This window comes from Centrocercus urophasianus, unplaced genomic scaffold (genome assembly GCF_019232065.1).
Source record: "Centrocercus urophasianus isolate 14NV4802_14NV808 unplaced genomic scaffold, USGS_Curo_1.0 seq_28, whole genome shotgun sequence".
In the NCBI taxonomy this organism is placed as follows: domain Eukaryota; kingdom Metazoa; phylum Chordata; class Aves; order Galliformes; family Phasianidae; genus Centrocercus; species Centrocercus urophasianus.
In genome coordinates this window covers 9,966,423-9,975,394 of record NW_024884844.1, presented here as the reverse complement: position 1 = coordinate 9,975,394, position 8,972 = coordinate 9,966,423, and the positions used below count along the sequence as shown (strand labels likewise).

Here is an 8,972-nt window from a genome sequence, read left to right as displayed (position 1 = left end):
TTTTTTTTTTTTTTTTTTTTTTTTTTTTGCTGCATTCCTGAGTTACTTCTATAGTTGCTGAAATAAAATATGTAACACAATTGCAGCAAGTAGTTAACAATATTAATAGCAATGTGTGCCTTGTAACTTTTCAAAATGGAATTGGAAAACCAATTTTATTCCTACTAGTCATGAGATTTTTTTTTCTTTCTGTTATACGTAACTGGAGTATATGGAAAAAGAATTTTATACTGTGTTCCCTTAGCTGTAGGAATATGAGGACTGGCTCTAGCAAGTTTAATTAGATTAAAAAAGAAGTAGGAGATTTTTTAATCTGCTTCAGAGAGTCGACTACAATGATAAAAGCACATGGTATTTGCTTTTTCTCTTCCATAGTTATGTTCAGCACCACTTGGGAATAAAGCCTTGCTCAAAATGCAGGGCACTAAAAATCTTCTGTTCCTAACAGCCACCAGCTGGGAAAAAACTTTAAGCAAATGATGAAGTAAAAGCGCAGCTAAATAGGAATGATCAAGTTAATTTAAAAACTGTAAATTTCAGTAAAGATTTTGGAAAAGGGATTTTATTTTGGTTTTATTAGTCCGTAAGCAGTTAAAGCTGAAATGCCTGGTGGAACACATCCTAAACTGCCATAAGCCCCTTCTCAATAAATACAAAAATATTTACTGTAGAACAGCTTGTCATCCATATGTGGACTTTTGTCACTCTTTGTTTAAAGCCTGATTGAATATTAAGATGCATGATCACCATGACTTTAATTCTGACAAGAACAGCTTGCATGTAAAGTTTACAAAGAAGTTTTATAATGTAAGTCTTGAATATAGCTATATGTCTACCCGCAGCAGATGGTAAGCTTGACTTGATCTGACTGACTGCAGTGTTGTTTTAAAAGAAAGATCAAAATTCACATATAAATTGATTTTTCTGCATGTTCTGATCTGAAAGAAGTTGAAGCTTTCAAATTTGCCAGCAGCAGACTTTTTTTTCTATACATTCACTTGTATGTTCTTTGCAGGATTTAGTAAATATATCCACAGCTTGTCATTAGATAATCTTATCTGTCACAGAGGTAAGAATTTTATGGTAAACTTTGAATCTGCAAGGAGGGATGGAACAGAAAGACTAATTCTCCATCTATTTGCTTGCTGTAAACCATTCTTATTCAGATAGTGCCCTTTTCCAGTGCCTTATCATCTTATCTGTGTTAGTGTAGATGGAAGTGCAGGACTGGAGGGAGTCCAAAGGAGACTTAACACTGTAACATTACATACCAATACTGATCTATTCATGGTGGAAAAACTGGCTGGATTTTCTTTTTTATTATTATTTTATCCAGAATTCATATTTTGCACTTAATAAGAGTTATTTCTTTACAGTTTTTGTTGGCAGTTTTGTTAATTATCCGACATATGTTGTTAGGTTAATGAGATATCTAACATACTTCTTAATTGATCATCTCCAGTTTATGCATTTGTTGTGCTTGTTAGCAACTGGGTTTTGGTACAGAATGCAAAGAGATAATCAAACACATTCTGATTGTATAAAAATGTTTTCTTCCTTTTTTTTTTTTTTTTAAATCTTTCTTTTTTACTCTTTCATGTTGATTCTTGTTGGGACCTATTTCTAGCTGTATGGGAACTATTGAGTCATGACCTGAACCACTGATTGAGCACCTGGGGAAAAGACCCAGTCAGCCCTGGGAGCACAGGTGAAGGCAATTCATGTGTGTGACTGAGAGAGGTGGAGCCTGGCTGCACCTCTCTTAGACCTCATTTAAGGGTTGACTGTCAGTAGGGAAAGTTCTCTCTCTGGAGATCCCTTCTTGGTGAAGCTTTCCCCTATGAACCTGGGCTCTTCTGAAGCAGGTGAACAATCTTTTTCCCTTATAGCACCTTTCTTTTGTGCTGACCCTTCCATCATCACACCTTTGTTGTAACACCTTTCCCATTGTATTGATCTGTCCAGTTGCTACACTAGGTCATAGTATTAGCATGGTGTTATCTCCTTGTTATAGGTAACTTGCTGATTTTGCTATTTTATTTATTTACTTGTTTGTTTAAATATGAAGCCCAAGCTTTTCTGGGCTTTTCTTGTACACTTTGAAAATAATACATTTTAAAGTATAATCACATTTTAAGATATTTGCTTTTCTAATGTATATTACTGTTATAGTATGTTCATTTTTCAAAAAGCTGGAAGTATGCCTCTACAGAGAAAGCCATACTTTGCATTAAGGAATTTTGAACTCGATCCTAAACACCAAATCTATGATGAACTTCTTCCTAGTAGCGCAAGGTTAAGCCCTTTTATTTTCATGTGTCCACATCTGAACAGTTTTAGCTGCATTTAGTTGTTGCTTTGTGAGCCAAAAATTCTCCATTTATCCATAAGTAAAAAAAATAGTTTGAAAATTACTTTATCTAGTACTTTTGGTGAACATGATGAATTCTCCATCTTTATGCCTCTGCATTTTGTTAGGTATTTAGTGGTGATGGTTTTACATATTCTTTTGCGTGCATACAATTGAACTACTAAGCTTATTTCATACTATGGTGACTGAAGGAGAACTTCTGTTATTTTTTTTTCAAACTGAACTTTGAGAGAAGAAAGGCTCTGCTACCTGGGCCTAGTTACATGTGACCTGTAATATTGAGTCTGATGCTACTTGGAATGCTGGTCATAATTTTCTATTATACTTCACAGGGTTATGGAAAAGTATGAATTTTAAGGGGCGCACTTATAAAACTGATCCAAACATATGAGCATGCATAGAAAAGGGGCACACGGGGTGAGATTACAAAAAGGATGTGTGGTGCAAAGCTGGCGAGTGGGAGGATGCACAGAGTAGAATATAGTCAAGTACTGGGAGTGAGGAAATGGATTAGACACCGTGTGCATGCATTAGACATGAATCACTAGAAAGGAAAGGCATATGGAGGGAGAGAATAGGAGGAGGGAGAGAAGAATGGCAGAGGATGCCCAATTAGAGACTGAAGGCACAGTAATGAGATCTTGTAGCTGCCATTTAAAAGTCGTGTTAATAACAATGGGGAGAAAAGATTTAACTGCTAAAGAGATTTTTAAGGAGAGTGAGCTCACGCTTTAATACTGCAATGTTGTGCGTCATGTAAATATTTGAATAAATCTTTTAATCAGTTTTTCCTTCTGCTACATTGTAGAAATAATTAAAGTAATAAAAAAATAAAAATAAAAAATGGTGCTCAGTTTGTTCACGCAACAATTGTGAAGACATCCAGCAAGGGCCTGTGATACAATGGGTGTAACAGCATCTCTTAATGTGTGACAGTGCTATGCAATACTTCCAAGCAATGCTAGTAAGTACAGAGAAAAACAATGGTAGTGTATGGGAGCTGTTGATTGTGGCCTGAAACTTTGATTGACCACCTGAGGCAAGCAATGAGTCAGCCTAGGAGCACAGGTGAGGGCAATTCACTTGTGCTACTGAAAGGGCTGGAGTCTGGCTCCACCTGTCCCAGATCCCATTTAAATGCTGACTGCCACCAAGGAAGGATCTTTTTCTGGAGATCGCTCTTTGTGGAGTTTACTGTGAGCCCACAAGTCAGTGAGCATTTCCATTTATCTTGATCCTTTCCCCCATGATAAACTTACTAAGCCTAGCCTCTGTACACCTATTGATTGTACACCTATTAATTGTACAATTGTACAGGTACAATAGCAAAAATATATATACAGATACATTTAAGATTTACAATAGCAGAGATTTGCTAATGCTTCCTATTCACAAAGGTGAACAAGGGAAGAAAGGGAAGTTGCTTCTGTCTTTTAAGGCCTTCATTTTTACTTTTAAGTGTATTGAATGTCTGAAATCCTTCTGGTTTGTGTAGTAGAAGCTGGATATTGGCCATTTGAGCCCTGCTACCAGCCAGAGTGACCAGCTATAGTCAGTATTTTCTTAAGCTGCATGTGATCCTCTTGAGATGTGGTTATTGGACCAGGCTGAAATGCACTGTGAGGCGCACTGGGCAGTTCACAGTAACAAAGTCATTGGTGAGAAAAGCCTAAGAACAAACTTCTGCAAACTTCTAGTCTTTGACAGAGTATCTGAGTAGGCAGAGCCTTGAAATCTGTACTGTGAATAGTACAGTGGCCAAAGAAAAGCAAATTGGATGATGAGGAGACAGAAGACCTTTCTGATTCAATCTTAAATAGAAAAATCAAACGGCTTTTGTTTTCTTTACCTGTATATTTCAAAGAAACAGCAATTAGCGTTTGCATTTACCTTTTATTTGCCTTGAATTAAGCATAATAAAAGGCAAATGGATGGGCAGTAAAAGACAATTTCAAGTTAAAATGGGATCTTGGTCTGGAGTAGAGGCAAGGGATCAAATTTGATTTGATTTCTTGCTTTTAGCATCACTTGTGAACAGGGATCTTTGTGGCTGTTTGTGAGGATGGCTTGGTTTGAAAAATCTCAGGTCTGGTGTCAATCCTAAGTTTGCTCAGATAGAAAGAAAAATGTCTTAGGTCTCACTGGCTTGCAGTGAGATAAATGGTGACTAGACTGCAGTGATTTCACAGTCAAGGAATGTCAGGGATTTGTTTTCAATGAGGACATGAAGTTTCCTGCAGGGAAGAAAGAGAACAGAAATTAAAAAAGCAGAGGAGGTCAAGACAGTATATATATTTTATATTTTTCTTTATTTGCCTCAATGTTATTTAGACAGGGGAGTCTTCTGGGATAAAAATAAAACATCTACACCTATTCTCTACTGCCTTTTCTATTCCCTTTTACACTCTCCTGTCCCTGAGCTTTTATAGCACTTTCAAGGCTTGAGAGAGATCTGTCTTAAAACTTTTTCCCCCCTCAGATTAATCACCATTCTCTGGTGATCAAAGAGGAGTGTTATAATCATTAAAGCTCACTTTTTAACAGCAAAATCATTAGTATTTTAACAACACACCATTATTAAAAGGGTTCAGTTCCTTTTCTTGTTACAAAGCAGATTCAAAGAGCTGTAAGATACATGTAAGGCACAATAACTTTCTAAAAGTTTTAAAGGTGACCTGGAAAAGAATCCTCTTCAGGAAAAAAAAAAAATAAACTTCATCATAATTAGTGAAGACCTGAAAGATTTCATTGAGAATTCATTTTTTCTTGTCATTCTCCTCCTTTACAATCACTTTCTGGCTGTTAGAAAACAGACTAGATGATCTCAGTGGTCTTATCCAACCGTAATGATTCTATGATTAATAACTCTGTGGAAGTAGTGCAATAGTGGAGCCAAAACAAATAAGACAAGAAAACATTCAGATCTCCCTCCTACAGTTTTGTCTGTAGTGGTACATATCTGCTCACTGGGAAACCTTGCTGTTGCTCCTGATGACAGAAAGAAATAAGAGTATCTTCACCTGCACTCTTTCAGTAATGTGGTATGATTAAACATGCACATGCAAAATTAAAGTAGAAGAGTCGGTGTCAATAATTATGGAAAAAAAATTCAGTGGAAATAGAATATTTCAACAAACCAGGGTGAGCATGTGAACAGCAACAGCACTAATAAAACTCGAGGAATTTGATTACCTGGGGCAATTCAGAGCTGATGCAACACATCTTCTTGCTTTCATTTTAAACTGTGTAATTAGTGTAGTTACCTTTATTTCAGCCCTCAGATCTCTGTTCTTCGATCCCTTGCTAATTAAGCTTCTGAGCAAAACTGTCATATTTTACTAAAATTACACTGAATTTATGAATTAAAATGTGGTGAAGGACTGGAAAACCGTTACAGTACTTTTCCTGGTATAGAGGTCTTGAAGTCCTTTCTCTTTATTTCCAGTCCCTGAATTGTCCAGGTAAAATCTACAAGAGTTAAATCACCCTATCAGTGATTTTCCTCCAAGATGAAAGCAATTAAGTTAGAGAGAATTGAGGGCACTTTATTTCTGAGTGAGAATATAAATGGGAGTTTAAGCCTCTATAATGCATGTACATTATGTTCATGTCCATCTGAATTCCCCTTTTATTTTATTTTTCTTATTACCTGATGGGCTTATTATCTAGTCAGCTACTGTAAGGTCATTTCTGTAGAAGACAAGCTCTGGTATGAATTAGAGCACTGCATGAGTGGAAGCACATAAAAATATTTTATGAAATAACTGCTAAGACACATCTATTTTAAGAAGTACTTGCATTAGTCTGTGCTCAGAGTGTGTGTACTGAGAGAAGGACACTCAAGTATTTTTCTGTAACATGAACAATATGAAAGTAATAAAAATAGTTCACTTATTTAACATACAGAAAATATTATGACGTTACAAAGTTCCCAAGTTGTCTTTTACAGTGATGACCACGCATTTGTTTTTTCTATTTATTTATTACACCAGTCTAAGGTGAAACTGTATGAAATGCAGATTTTTTTTTTTTAATAAGCTACTATCAAGGCATTCATTTCTCTCTTTAAGGCCAACAAATCACTGCCTCTTTCTATGCAGGGTTTCAAGTATAAAAATGTTGTCATTGCTCTTGTACTGGATTAACAAAAACGACTCACATTCACAAAGGTGGTGAACCCCATTCAGTTGATTCATCAGTACTTTGATGATATCATCCTAATAGAAATTGCTTTTCTTGGGTCATGTCACATCTGCTTTCTCATAGTGTTTCTCTCAGTTTTGTTCTCAGGCTTTTTGCATGTCAGTGCCGCCATTACTCTGCTGCATTAATGTGTCTTGCTGAAACTTTGCCTCTTTCTGTGGAGGAGATAGGAAAACTGGAAGAAATCTGGGGATAATAACAAGAAATAAGAGATGAGAAAACGTGGCCCTTGCAAAACTTCTCTAGAAGCTGTATTAGACAATCATTAGACATATGGTTGTCTAATATAGAAAAGCAAAGGTTGAGGAAAAACTGTAGCTGTTTCATATGAACAGTTGATTAAATAGAAAGCTGGTTCATTATTCAGGGGGAAAAAAAATAATTTGCAGCAGAGACTTTGAAAGCTACAGGCAGAACTTAGTAGGCAGAGAAGATGTTTGCATATGACTTTCCATTAAAAATTCTTAAGACTACATCTATTTAACAGGGAAAATAGACTTGTTACAGGAGACTGTATACATGTATGTATCTATAATCTGGTATAGAATTACAGAATTGCTTAGGTTAGAAAAAAATATTCAAGATCATCAAGTCTGACCACAACCTAACCATACTGCCCCAACCTTAACAACACTCCACTAAATCATGTCTCTGAGCACCACATCCAAACGGTCTGTAAGCACATCCTTTAAGCACATCCAGGGATGGTGACTCAACCACCTCCCTGGGGAGCCTATTCCAGAGCTTAACAACCCCTTGTGTAAAGAAGTTCTTCCTGATATCCAGCCTAAACCTCCCCTGGTGCAACTTGAGGCTGTTGTAATCTCAAAGGATGGGGTACAAGAAGAACAGGAGTGAATAAATGTATATACTCACATTTCAGTATTGTTATTTAAAAAGTACAGCTGAGATGTTCCCAAAGTAGCAAGCTGTTTTATTTCCTTTCTTGAAAGGATTGGAGAGATTTTTAAGCAAAAGGGACAAAAAATATTTTAGGGCTTATTTTATTCTATTTAATTTTCTTTTAGAGGCAGTGAGTTTTTCTACAAATGAAAGTGAAAAACTGTGTGTAAAAGGATTTTTTGACAATAACATAAAGGAGAATAGAAAATATGCAAAAGTTTACATTCATGAGCAGCATCTTTACCTTTTAAAAAGTGCCTTTATTTTAACAGAGACAGCTATAATGTTGTATGTTTAAAAGCTGTATTTAGATTTGCATCTGTAAAGTGATACAAGCAGCCTTCTCCCACAGAGGGTGAAAAGCAATGCATGAAAACATCAACTACATTTTTCTTGCCTGGTATGGTGGTAATATTGCCTCAGCCATTGGTTTTGCCCTCAGTACATCTGAAAACGGAGTTAAGGAAGGGCTGGTGGACTGGTGCTGTGACTGCTTTGTGCCCTATGTAGCTAATTACAGCAGTTCTGGATGTCACCCATGGGTGGGGAACAGCTTTTTTTTTTTTTTTAATGAGTTCACCTGAGTTACTAGTATTTATCTCTTTCTCTGCTTTCCCATATTGAAAAGTACAGCAAAATAACTGACAGCAGGAGAAGACGTTGCCAGTCAGTATGAGCTAGTTATTTAACTTTCATAGGTAAAGTGATACACATACAAATAAAATATGGTCCAAGTTTGCAGTTGGTCTCAGGCAGTGTTTCTAGACTACAGAATTTGTTTGGAAAGCATCCAGGCCACCACTTGAAAACATGTTTACCTTGACTCAATTGGATATTAGCACTATGTAGATGAAAACTTCTAGTGTAGACAAGCATGAAGAAGACCATGAAGAGAAAAGTGCTCTCATTGGTTCTTCTTAAACTTTGCTACATCGTGGTTTATGTTATTTGACAGCAAGTCTACAAGTCCAAACCAAAATACACTAGAATTTATATTTAACAGATTTTACATGGAGAAAAAAAAAAAAAGGATTATACGTATATAACATGACTATTTAAAGCCTACTGCCTTTTTTTACCTGCTGAAAAATAGCTACTTACATACTTACAGGTTTTCTAAGATTTTGTAAACATGCAGTTTTGCCTGTCTACTTCTTCAGACAAAAAAATTGTTTGGCACCACCTCTTGGCTGATATTATCAGGCAGACTATCACAATGTTGCAGTACTTTCTGTTGGCACAGCTCCTTTGTCTGAGCATAAGGAGAGGAAAATAAGCAAAACTGCTTTTCCAGCAGGGATTACACTGACTTCAACAGAAAATCAGACCTCTAACCAAAATATTTAAATTGGAAGAGAAATTGGTTGACTATACCAAGCCATGATCTTGTTTGCATTCTGGAGCGTTTAACAAGGTTTCCTAATATATGTTAAATCTTCTGAAAGTTTAAAGGATTTTTGTTTGTTTCTCATCTATTAGACTCACCGTTAAAGCT

The 8,972-nt window shown here is 36.2% G+C and overlaps 1 protein-coding gene across 1 annotated transcript in view; it reads left to right on the top strand.

Moving 5' to 3' along the window:
* Nucleotides 1–8,972, top strand: part of LRP1B (LDL receptor related protein 1B) — a 440,883-nt gene that overhangs the window by 196,533 nt on the left and 235,378 nt on the right. The window lies entirely within an intron of this gene.